This window comes from Malus domestica, chromosome 14 (genome assembly GCF_042453785.1).
Source record: "Malus domestica chromosome 14, GDT2T_hap1".
NCBI classification, from domain to species: domain Eukaryota; kingdom Viridiplantae; phylum Streptophyta; class Magnoliopsida; order Rosales; family Rosaceae; genus Malus; species Malus domestica.
In genome coordinates this window covers 12,425,086-12,439,024 of record NC_091674.1, presented here as the reverse complement: position 1 = coordinate 12,439,024, position 13,939 = coordinate 12,425,086, and positions in this window count along the sequence as shown.

Here is a 13,939-nt window from a genome sequence, read left to right as displayed (position 1 = left end):
GAAATTGGACGAAAATTGGTTTTAACTTGACTCAAGACACTTAAAAACACAAACTAAATTGATTTCTAACTAATATGACTCAACAAAGTAAAGGGGGATTGATTTTGGACGAATTTAAAAACAAAACAAAACTTTGTAAACTAGAACAGATTTTAAAACGAATTTGGTTTAAATGAATGGATGGAAAGCTAGCTAAGGGGTTCATCTCCACACATGTTATACTTGCATTCAAAACGATTTCCAATTGCTTTTCAATAACCCATGAATTCTCAACGCCCCAAGTTAATTAGGTCCGCTTAAATTAACCTTCAGATTTTCCTAACGTTATTGAATTGGATGATTGCATACGACAACCCAAAGCATTCCCCACAAGTCCCCTACATGATTGCATAATAGAGATACAAGCAAGAATCATTAAGTTCTATGAAAACCATAAGCATTGACGAGGCACTCGTAACTATGAATTGCATGAAACTTATGCCAAGAATTTACTTAACACGATTGTGATCAACAACCTTTACTACTTGTGAATATAAGTTCATAACGATTAGGTGAAATTCCCTTATATCCTAGCATCAAATTCATGCATGCAAACTAAGTGTCGACCCTCAATCAACATACAAGAATAAGTTTTAATTCACATAGATAAGCAAATTGAAATCACAACTTATGAAACGCAATTAGAAGTAATCAAATCATATAGCAAGCATAAACATGGTTTCGAATCCCCCCCTAGCCAAGGGGGGTTTAGTTCCTCATACTCGCAAAGCAAAGATACATAAATTTAGAAATTAAAACCCAAAGAAAGAAAACACCTAGAAGGCTCCAACTTGGCAGCAAGATCATCAATGATTTCCCTTTCCTCCTTGCTGCGGCAGAGAAGTTTAGAACAGGTTTTGGGTGGTATTTAGGGTGTAGAATGGATGGGGAATGGTAGGGAAAGGTTTAGGGTTGATGGGGGTACGGCTAGGGATGATTTTTGGGCAGAATTTTGGGATTTTGGTGATGGGAAGGTGCGGCAGAATGCAAGGGCAGATTTCTGGCATGAATGATTGTGTATGAGAGGTGGTATATCCGGCCAAAAGGGTTTAATGAGTATATATAGGCACTTCAAAACCCTAACAATCAGATTAGGGTTTCTAGAAGCCCAAATCCACCAGAAATTAGGTTAAAACAATCAGATTTTTAGTGGGAATAAGGCCTAAGGTGCGGCTAGGGTTAGGGTTTAGAGATGGGCCTTCTAGAATGCCTTGCAAGGCAAGGAAATCAGATATTCTAGAGGCCTAGGTGCGGCTAGGGTTAGGGTCCACAAGGAATTAGGGTTTAGGTCATCTAAAAGCCCAAAACCAAGAATAGAAACTCTCGAAAATGGAAACCTCCAAGAATAGAAACTTCCAACTTTAGAAACTTTGGTTTCCAAATCTGAATTCTTTGTTCTTCACTTTCATTTCTTCATTTCTTAAGCTCCTTTGACCTTCAAACTCGTCCATTCCTTGTGCTCCATTAGCATACACTCCATTCCAGCTCAATTTTGCTCTAAAATGCTCCATTTTGCACTTCTTTGCATACTTCGTCTCTAAACTTGAAATTGCACGAAAATGACTTTAAACACTAAAATAACTAAAGAAAAACAACATAAATGCTTAAGAACAAGCCAACTAAGTCGCATAAATATGCTCCTATCAAATTCCCCCACACTTAGCTTTTGCTAGTCCTCGAGCAAAACAAAGAAACAAAACAAAACAAAAACACAATCTAAACCTTCCAACATTTGCCTCAGGGATTTCCAATGCACATGACATGTTAAAAATCATCACTCCCACAGATTTTGGTCATCTTCACACTTAAGCACATACTTAATCATAGTCACCACGTACTAGTTCACATTTAACCAATTAAAACATGATTTTGAATGTAGTAACATGCCTTAGAGAATGTGCTCAATTCCTTACTAGATATGCACTCAATTTTCACTCAGATTTTCTGACTACACACCCTATACTAGTTATATGTGAGAAGATTGATGTAAATATGAAAACGAATGCTCACATATAAGTATAACAAAGAAAGCACTTTTCGGAGTTAATAAGCATGTTTAGATATAATCTCATGAATGGAATGCTACTACTTAGATGCGAGAACCAGTGACACCATATGCTCATACCAATTTTAAACTCCACAAATTGAAACACATAACACTCAAGATTAAAGTCAAGGGTTGTAACGGGGCTAGGGGAGTTGGCTAACAACGAAAGGATAGGGAAAACAAACGTTCTTTAAGCAATAGTAAGCAAAACAATGAAATCGTACTCAGAATTCCCATTAGCATGCAGAAATTAACTTTTAAACACAAAGGGAAGATTCAACAACAATTAGGGCCGAATTCACTGTTTTGGACCCTTCCTTCAACAAACAACACTTAAGAACTCTTTTTCACATCTTTTCAACTCCTTTTCATTCTTTTCACAACTTTTTCGTTCTTTTTTTTTTCTTTTTATTTTCCACGAAATTTTTCTTTTTCTTTTCTTTTTCGTGCCTCATTCAAGACTTTGGCACACCCACAACAAAACTCACTTCCCCCACACTTGTTTTCTGCCAACAATGACCAAAAGGAATTCATTTTGAGTCATTCATTACTATGCTTCAAGAACGAAGGTATGGATGGTCCTAATCTAGGCTAGGTGAGGATAATGTGGGTTAACGAAGAAAACATAGGCTAAACAAGGCTCAACGGGGTTAAAACCTACAAAAACGACTGCATGGAATGAAGGCTTTTTGGCTATGGTGGTAACTACTAACTTCATCTTGAATATGTGTTATGTAATTCAATAACATGTTTTGAATGAAATTGGCATGAGTTCTAGCATTTGGAACTAAATGATGAAACGCCTTCTAAGTAATAACCAAGCAAAGAATAATGAGATCATGCAACGACTTTAGAAAACAACAATGCACAGATTTTAACTCTCCAAATAAACGTTTAGGCTCAAGTCTCACAAGGTTGTAGCGTTTGTTTGAGTTCCTTCCTTCAAGCATGTTACAAAAACTAATTTTTTTTTTCTTTATGATTACATGTGAATTCATAAGTTATAACCACAACCAAGCATAAACCAAAGAGTAAATCAAACTTTTATCCATGTTTATAACTCGCTTTAACAATCATGCAATTACAAACCGAATCCTCATCATTGTGTTGGAAGGTACCCTAAGACATAAACAAACACACAAAAACAACTCTTTTTGGGTTTTTAAAACAATTTTTTCAAAATTTTATGGGATTTTCGGATTTTTGAATCAAAACATAAACAGCATAAAAACACTTAAAAACAGCAAGGAACAACATTTAGAAGTTATGAGTGATAAACCCTACGAATTTGCATCAAAACACTTTGGTTACCCCCCCACACTTAAATCAAACATTGTCCTCAATGTTTCAAGCATAGATGCACACAAAAACACATAAACAAACAAACAACTAACATAATAAACATAGCAGAAACGAAATAAGCAACAAAGAGAAGAGTTTAGGAACGCAAATCTGGAATTTGAGTGCTTTCTATGTCCTCCTTTGTTGAATGCATGGGTTGCCTCCCAAGTAGCGCTTGCTTTAACGTCTTCCAGCCGGACGATGCTTCATCGAAGGTTTATGGAACCCCACGGCATGGAGGGGGTTTTCCACAACCTGTCCTACGAAATTATTTATTCTTTGGGTCCTTGAATGGGATGGGATAATGATCCTTTCTTATTGTCGTGTTTTGGTTCTCCGAATCAACACGAACTCTTCCACCACTTTGACTTCGATTAGGTACCTGCATCATACAAGGTAACAACCTATTAGTTGAAATGGGAATCGAATTTGGAATAGGTGGCTTACCTTTGTACGACAAAGAAATGGTAGCACTATGGACAGATGCACAAGGATTGCACTCGGCCAGATTTGGTGACTTCAGGGGTGGGGCCGTGCTCCCCTTGTTGTTCACTTCAATTCCTTCCTCGATGGTAGTTCGAGGTACTTTCGTCTTGATGAGTGTTGAACATTCCTGCCCTATATTTGCAATTACATTAATGGCACAACAAGAACGAACAACATTAGGAGTCTCAATAAATTCAGAAACTTTAAAACAAATCATGTCACCACCAAATGCCATAGTGACTTCTCCTTTGGCCACGTCAATCTTGGTTTGAGCTGTTTTCATGAAAGGTCGGCCAAGCAACAGTGGTGGTGGTGGAGAGTGGCCTGTATCCTCCATATCGAGCACGTAGAAATCTGCCGGGAAAATCAAGTGATCTACCTGCACCAAAACATCTTCCAAAACTCCCTTTGGATAGGCATTAGATCGATCGGCCAATTGAATAATCACGCCATCATTTTTCAACTCGCCTAAATTCATAGATGCATAAACTGAATATGGCATGACATTTATAGATGCACCTAAATCTAACAGGGCGGAATCAAAGCGAGTGTTACCAATGACACAAGGAATTGTAAAACTACCCGGATCTTTGCATTTGGGGGGTAGTTTGCGTTGCAACATGGCGGAGACATTCTCACTTACATGTACCACTTCTTTCTCCCGAAAACGTTTCCTTGTTGTACAAAGCTTCTTTAAGAACTTGGCATACTTCGGGATTTGCTTGATTGCATCCAAAAGGGGTATGTTGACTTGAACTTTCTTAAATGTCTCTAGAACATCTTTTGCCTCCTCTTCGTTCTTGGATTGCAAAAATCTGCTACGAAAGGGTACATCCGGAGGAATAACATTAGAATTAAATGGAATTGGACCTTTCTTACCTGTGTTGGCTAAATTGGAATGCTTGGGTGGTTGAGGCAAGGATTGCTCAATCCTTGCCGTGGCCTTTGCTTGGTCCTCCTCTTCAATTTTCAACTTCTCGTCCTCCTTGGGGCCAGATTTGGATGGTTTTGGCTCGATTCCTACTTCTTTCCCACTTCTTAGCGTGATAGCCTTTGCAGATTCGAATCCACCTTTCGGATTGACCACCGTTGAGCTAGGCAACCTTCCTTGCTCACGAAATTGCCCTATGAACTCGGCAATTTGTCCCACTTGCTTCTCCAAGTTGTCCACCCTCTTGTCTTGGATTTGCCTCTCTTTGGCTTGATTTTGGACTTCCTGTGTCAAGGTAGTAAGTAATTGAAAAATCTTATCATTATCACTTGAATTACCTGCATTGCTTTGGGCAGGTTGTGCTTGGGCTTGTGATGGTGCCAACGGCTTTTGATAGAAACCCTGGGGTTGTTGCCTAAATCCGCTTTGTTGTTGGCCTTGTTGGGGGTCTCGCCAGTTGAAATTCGGATGATCACGCCAACCGGGATTGTAAGTATTGGAAAACAGATCACCACGTGATTGGTATTGGTTGCCATATCCCACAGCATTGAGTGTCTCCCACCCTCCATTCTCTATCAATTGGGGGCACTTGTCCGTATGGTGGTTTTGCATGGAACATACGCCACAAGAAGCTACGGTTTTGACTTTTGAACCTTCCACCACCTGAGAAAGCAACGTAGTAAGGTTAGCCATTTGATTTTGAAGTTCGTTTATGGCACTTACCTCATTGACTTGATGTTGCTGTGGCATGCTCCTTTGTCCAACACCTTCGTATTGTTGAGCGTTCAACGCTCGATTAGAAATCAACATTTTTGCAACCGTAGGGGTCTTGTCCACCAATGCTCCTCCCGCTGAGGCATCTAACATTTGCCGTTCGATTGGTAGAAGTCCCTCGTAGAAATATTGTAAAAGAAGCTCCTCCTTCATTTGATGCTGTGGACATGAAGCAACAAGAGATTTAAAACGTTCGTAATACGTAGGAAAAGACTCACCTTCATCTTGTTGAATTCCACTTATCCTTTTTCGTAGGAGGATGACTCGAGAAGTTGGAAAAAACTTCTCCAAGAAGGCCCGTTTCATGCTCTCCCAAGATGTGACAGTTCCGGGAGCCAATTCGTACAACCAATCTTTCGCCTTTTCCAAGAGAGAAAAGGGAAAGGCCTTCATCTTCAATATGCTCCCATCCACGTTGATTGGAGTCATGCTTGAACACACCACCTCGAATTCTTTCAAATGCTTGTTAGGATCCTCCATGGACAAACCATGGTACTTCGGAATGTGGTGTAGCAAACTTGACTTCAACTCGAATTCCTCGATCTTTCCTTGGGCAGCCGCTGGGTATTGAATGCATAGGGGTGCAGCATTGTCCAATCCCGAAGCCGAAAGCTCCTTGATTGTACGATTGTCTTCTGCCATAACTTCCTTCTCTTCACCCACTCTTGCCGTGGGTTGGTCCTCTTCTTCAATGGGATGTTCCTCACGCTCAGGTTCAGGAATTTGATCTTGTTGATTCCTATTCCTTCTCAAAGTCCTCTCAAAATCGTCGTCAAAGTCCAAGTTGTGTTCACGAATCGGATGAGAACTCCGAGTCATAAACTAGTACCTAAAACAAGAACAAAACAAACTCAGAATCTGGACGAATTAAAACAAACTAAAATAAACAATCCAAGGGATTAGCAATGTTGCTAATCCCCGGCAACGGCGCCAAAATTTGATTTGATATTAACTAGCACTCAAATTAACCCTCTTTTTGACAATTGTAGTAAGTATGTAAGTAGGGATCGTTCTAGGCCGGGGATTAGGAGGGATTGCTAAATCACTTGAAAACTGACTCAAATACGTAAAAACAAGTTTAAAACACTAAACTAGACTCAAAGAATGCAAAACTAAACTTTAAAACACTAAAACAAACCAAAAGACTCAAAACAGCAAATAAACACTCAAAACTGTCTTAAAAACACTTTCTGGGCAGTTTTGAACACTAAGGAAGAAATTGGACGAAAATTGGTTTTAACTTGACTCAAGACACTTAAAAACACAAACTAAATTGATTTCTAACTAATATGACTCAACAAAGTAAAGGGGGATTGATTTTGGACGAATTTAAAAACAAAACAAAACTTTGTAAACTAGAACAGATTTTAAAACGAATTTGGTTTAAATGAATGGATGGAAAGCTAGCTAAGGGGTTCATCTCCACACATGTTATACTTGCATTCAAAACGATTTCCAATTGCTTTTCAATAACCCATTAATTCTCAACGCCCCAAGTTAATTAGGTCCGCTTAAATTAACCTTCAGATTTTCCTAACGTTATTGAATTGGATGATTGCATACGACAACCCAAAGCATTCCCCACAAGTCCCCTACATGATTGCATAATAGAGATACAAGCAAGAATCATTAAGTTCTATGAAAACCATAAGCATTGACGAGGCACTCGTAACTATGAATTGCATGAAACTTATGCCAAGAATTTACTTAACACGATTGTGATCAACAACCTTTACTACTTGTGAATATAAGTTCATAACGATTAGGTGAAATTCCCTTATATCCTAGCATCAAATTCATGCATGCAAACTAAGTGTCGACCCTCAATCAACATACAAGAATAAGTTTTAATTCACATAGATAAGCAAATTGAAATCACAACTTATGAAACGCAATTAGAAGTAATCAAATCATATAGCAAGCATAAACATGGTTTCGAATCCCCCCCTAGCCAAGGGGGGTTTAGTTCCTCATACTCGCAAAGCAAAGATACATAAATTTAGAAATTAAAACCCAAAGAAAGAAAACACCTAGAAGGCTCCAACTTGGCAGCAAGATCATCAATGATTTCCCTTTCCTCCTTGCTGCGGCAGAGAAGTTTAGAACAGGTTTTGGGTGGTATGTAGGGTGTAGAATGGATGGGGAATGGTAGGGAAAGGTTTAGGGTTGATGGGGGTACGGCTAGGGATGATTTTTGGGCAGAATTTTGGTGATGGGAAGGTGCGGCAGAATGCAAGGGCAGATTTCTGGCGTGAATGATTGTGTATGAGAGGTGGTATATCTGGCCAAAAGGGTTTAATGAGTATATATAGGCACTTCAAAACCCTAACAATCAGATTAGGGTTTCTAGAAGCCCAAATCCACCAGAAATTAGGTTAAAACAATCAGATTTTTAGTGGGAATAAGGCCTAAGGTGCGGCTAGGGTTAGGGTTTAGAGATGGGCCTTCTAGAATGCCTTGCAAGGCAAGGAAATCAGATATTCTAGAGGCCTAGGTGCGGCTAGGGTTAGGGTCCACAAGGAATTAGGGTTTAGGTCATCTAAAAGCCCAAAACCAAGAATAGAAACTCTCGAAAATGGAAACCTCCAAGAATAGAAACTTCCAACTTTAGAAACTTTGGTTTCCAAATCTGAATTCTTTGTTCTTCACTTTCATTTCTTCATTTCTTAAACTCCTTTGACCTTCAAACTCGTCCATTCCTTGTGCTCCATTAGCATACACTCCATTCCAGCTCAATTTTGCTCTAAAATGCTCCATTTTGCACTTCTTTGCATACTTCGTCTCTAAACTTGAAATTGCACGAAAATGACTTTAAACACTAAAATAACTAAAGAAAAACAACATAAATGCTTAAGACCAAGCCAACTAAGTCGCATAAATATGCTCCTATCACAAACCCAAAAACAAAAGTGACAAGGTTTCTACTTTCTAGCTTTAAAATGATGTGTGAGTGTCTTACAATAAAACACAAACACATGCTCAAAACCACCCCAAAACCGTGCCTACCCTACGTAACAAAACCACAAATTTTGTTCATGACTTATTCTTCATTCATGCATACAAAACAACTTTTACATGCATATCTTTTACAACTCTTGATTTATATTTTTCAATCATTGAAAAACAAAAGATAAACATACTTTCAAATGAAGAAATAATATGTCATACTAGTCTTAAACTCATTTTTCATTCATGCATACAAAACACTTTTGCAAACATATCTTTCTCAACTTTTGACTAACATTTTTCAACTATTGAAAAACAAAAGATAAACATACTTTGAATGAAACAATAATTATGTCATGCATAATATTAATACCCATATGCATAAAATCCAAAAGGACACATTATACATAAACCATTGGCTCTGATACCACTTGTAGGGAAAACTATGAGATTCTAGAATGGGATTTCAAATAGACTATCATGCATATACAAATCATATTGAATATACGAAAGCAGCGGAAGCATTTATAACATATTATTAAAGCTATAGTCATGCAAATCCCCTTCAAGGTTCATAGGTTTATATATAATGCATAAAAACATTTTAAAGAACCAAGAACAAAGTGAAGGTTAGTCTTATACCTCTTGATCTAGACTTGAGACCAAGGATGGACCACCTCCAAGCCCTTTGCTCCTTGAAATCCTTGAGCCTAGCTTCCCTCCTTGCCTCCTCCACTTTGATAGAATGAGTGCTCCTAGGTTCTCTTCAAGTTTCCAAAGTAGGAAACCTCTAAAGATCCTCACCCACTAGTGTAGTGAGAAGGATGAAGGAATAACCAAAAGGGTGTAAGAGATGTTAGTAAAAACTCCCGTTGGTGGCCGGCCTTTGTGTAGTTTAGAGAGCTATTTTTCTTTTGCCTCTTTGTTGTTTTAACACACAAAAATGATAGGAGCATATTTATGCGCCTTAGTTAGCTAGTTCTTATGCATTTCCATGGTGTTTTCTTAGTTAAAGTAGTCTTTTAAGCTAGTTTTAAGTGTTTTCAGGTTTTAAGGCCAAAGGATGCAAGAAGATGCATTTTGGAGCTTTTTGGAGCAAAATTGGGTTTGGAATGATTATCACATAATTGGAGCCAAGGTTTGGACGAATTTGAAGACTTGAAGATGATGATTCCTACTTGAACAAGGTTTCCTAGTTGAAGTAGGAAAGTGCTTACATGAAGGAGGATTCCTAATCGACGAAGGATTCCTAATCGACGAAGGATTCCTAATCAACGAAGGATTCCTAATTGAAGATGGATTCCTAATCACATGAGGATTCCTAGAAGAACAAGGATTCCTACTCCAACAAGGATTCCTACTTGAAGTAGGAAAGTTAAGTCAAGGTTTCCTACTTTGGTTTGATTTTTCCTAAATAAACATGTTTGTGCAGCCACAAACAGCCCCATTCTACCACCATTCACCCAAATTTCTGCCACAAAACCACCCTAGCCGCACCACCCATCAACCCTAAACACTTCCATACGTCCTCCATCCATTCTACATCATCAAAACAGCCCAGGAACCACCAACATCCAATCTGCCGCAAGCAAGGAAAGGGGACAGATTCACTCAATTGTTTGGCTCTTCATTCTGAGTTGTTGAACAATTTTAGGTGTATTCTATCTTATATTTCAATGTCTAATTCATGTAATCTTTGTTTTGCATTGAGTATGATTGGCTAAATTCGTTTTGGCTAAGGGTGGATTCAAAACCATGATTAGATATGTGAAATAAGTTGATTACTTTCAGTTATCGTTGCATAAGTCGTGAATACAATTTGCTTAACCGTTTGATTTAGAACTTATTCTTGTATGTTGATTGAGAGTGCACGCTTAATTTGCATGCTTGAATTTGATGCTAGGATATAAGTTTGTTTCACCTAATCGTTATGAATTTATATTCGCAAGTAGTGAAGGTCGCTAGTCACGATCGTGTTAAGTAGATTCCTGGCAAGAGTATCATGCTTTTCATAGTTACAAATGCCTTGTCGATGCTTATGATTTCCAAAGAACGTAATGATTCTAACTTGTATCTTTATCATGCTGTTCATATAGAGAACTTGTTAGGAATAATTTGTTTGCGATGCATATTCATCCAATTCAATGATTCTAGGGAAATCTGAAGGTTAATTTAAGCGGACCTAATTAACTTGGAGTGTCGAGGTTCACAACTTATTAAATTGATAACTGGAAATTGATTTACATTGCATATATTTCATGTGTGGAGAAGAACCCCTTAGCCATTCCATCATCCATTGATTCATCACAATTTTGTCTTACAATCTGTTTTCTTTTTCAATCTGCCCATTTAATTATTTTCGTCCAAAATCAATCCCACCTTATTCCTTTAAGTCATATTACTTAGAACTTGTCTTAGAATATGTTTTTAGGTGTTTTAGGTCATTAGGAAACCAAAATTCGTCCAAGTTGTGTTAGAGTCCCAAAACTGCCCAGAAAGTGGTTTTTAGGCAATTTTGAGTGTTTGTTTGCTGTTTTGAGTCTTTTGGTTTGTTTTAGTATTTTAGATTTTAGTTTTGCATTCTTTGAGTCTAGTTTAGTATTTTAAACTTTGTTTTACAGATTTGAGTCAGTTTAGAGTGTTTTAGCAATCCCTCCTAATCCCCGGTTTAAGAACGATCCCTACTTATCCATACTACATTTGTCAACAAGAGGGTTTAATTTGTGTGTCAACATAACTTTCACACCAAAAAACCCTAATGAACAATATCTTATAAAGTTCCTTATAGAGACAAAAGAAACCTAGTCAACACTTGACTAAATATCTCACCCTTTCCACCTTAAAGTGGCCAGCCTCTTTGTTGTTTGTTTGGGCTTTGGGCTTTTATTATTTCAAGTCATCCAATGCTTGAATAAAAGCCCAATGGGTTTAGGCCCAATGGGCCCAATTAAACCCGAACGTTTCTTAAGCCCAAAACGATCTTTATCGCTTTTATGATTTCTTTAGACTTTCTAAATTAATCACAACAATTAATTAATCCAATTAATTATTTCCATCATCCATTAGTTACTCACTACAATAGTGTTGTGGCGAACAATCTTTTAGGTTCTAATTAGCAAGGCAGTGAGGTGATTGGCATCAATCCAATTGCTTATATTTAATTCAATCACTTAGTGAATTAAAATTTCATTTTAATTCACCTTTCTTCTTTGACGACTACATTTAATCATCTAGAAGAACTCACAAGCTATGAGTGACATCTAACCATATGTCATAGCTACCCAAGCTAATGTAGAAGTTTATTCGAAGAACCTAGTCAGTTGGAATTATAATGTAATTCAATCCTTCTCTAATACAATACTCTCAATCACATCATTAGGGTATGGATATATCATGTCAAACCCCTAATGTGATTATTCCTTCTTATATGATCCAATTGAGTTGTATAGGAACGCTTTCCTTTATTACGCTCGATACTTCGGCCGAAGATTCCCGAATCATATCTTAGAGTATTCTTCCTCTCTTATCGAGGATTAGAGATTCCTTGTTGCGCATACACTTGCCTTCATGACTAAGTGGCTTAACCCCAACTATGCCGTTGACATTCTGATAGAGTGACGTTGACATAATCAAAGATTAAGTACTTAACCACAAGACAACGACGATGCCTCAGGTCAAAGGACTACTTACATTATTCCAACCATTAGAGTTACTTGCTTGACATGTGAGTAGACCTCCATGCAAGTACTCTCTTTCGATTGTGTTCAGTGAACTCATTCCCTTAATGAGCACCTACATACTTGTCTTAGTGTCACAACACGAATGGGATGAGACTTTCCATCCTTCCAATTGAAGTGGACACAGTATGTACCGGTCTAAGCATTGTCAGTATCCCTCCGACAATCCAACGATCAGGAACCTTTTGGACATAATGGTTATGTGAAGAAGGTCTCTGTAGTCTAACTTCATTAGATTACTTCTTCAATCGATCCATTGTCCATGGATTCACTATTCAGGACATATATCGTTTATTGAGATAGTCCTAATTAGTATCTTTGCCATTTGATGTATAAGAATCATCCATACATCGATTCATTTATCCTGAAAGATTTCTTCCAAAGATTGACTTTCAGGGTATATTTCCAACACAAGCTGCACATGCAAAGGAAATGGAGTAGTCCTCTCTCAAGCCTATAAATACCACCTCCCATATACATCAAAAATACCCCCTTTCATCTCAGAAATTCGTCCAGCCACATTCCAAACCATTCTCTCCAAATTCAGCCAAAAATCACCCCTAGCCACACCACCCATCAACCCTAAACCTTTCCATACCATTCCCCATCCATTCTACACCATAAAAACCACCCAAACCCTGTCCAAAACCTCTCTGCCGCAGCAAGGAAGAAGGAGGAACTTTGGATGCACCTGCTGCCAAGTAGGAGTGTTTTAGGTGTTGTCTTTCTTTGAATTTTAGTGTCTAATTTTATGTATCTTTGCTTTGCAAGTATGAGGAACTAAACCCCCTTGGCTAGGGGGGGATTCAAAACCATGTTTATGCTTGCTATATGATTTGATTAGTTCCAATTGCGTTTCATGAATTGTGAATTTAATTTACTTATCTCTATGAATTAAAACTAATTTGTGTATGTTGGTTGAGAGTGCACGCTTAATTTTCATGCATAAGTTTGTTGCTAGGATATAAGGGAGTTTCACCTAATCATTATGAACTTATATTCATAAGTAGTAAAGGTTGTTGATCACAATCATGTTAAGTAAATTCTTGGCATAAGTTTCATGCAATTCATAGTAACAAGTGCCTCGCCAATGCTTATGGTTTTCATAGAACTTAATGATTCTTGCTTGTATCTCTATTATGCAATTCATGTAGGGGACTTGTGAGGAATGCTTTGGGTTGTCGTATGCAATTCATCCAATTCAATAACTTTAGGGAAATCTGAGGGTTAATTAGTGCAATTCACAGTTAATCTGGGGTGTTGGGAATTCATGGTGTGTCGAAGAGCAATTGGAAATCATTTTGTATGCAAGTATAACATGTGTGGAGAAGAACCCCTTAGCTAGCTTCTCATCCATTCAATTTAATCAATCTCGTTTTACAATCTGCTAGTTGTTAAAGTTTTTGTTTAGTTTTAAATTTCGTCAAGAACCAATCTCCCATTTATTTCAAAGTGTTAGATTAGTTAGTAATCACTTTAGTTTGTGTTTTTAAGTGTTTTGATTCTAGTGGTAAACCAATTTCGTCCAAATTTGTGTTTGTGCTCAAAACTGCCCAGAAAGTGTTTTTAAGGCAGTTTTGAGTCTTTTGGTTGCTGTTTTGAATCTTTTTGTTTATCTTAGTGTTTTAAACTTTAGTT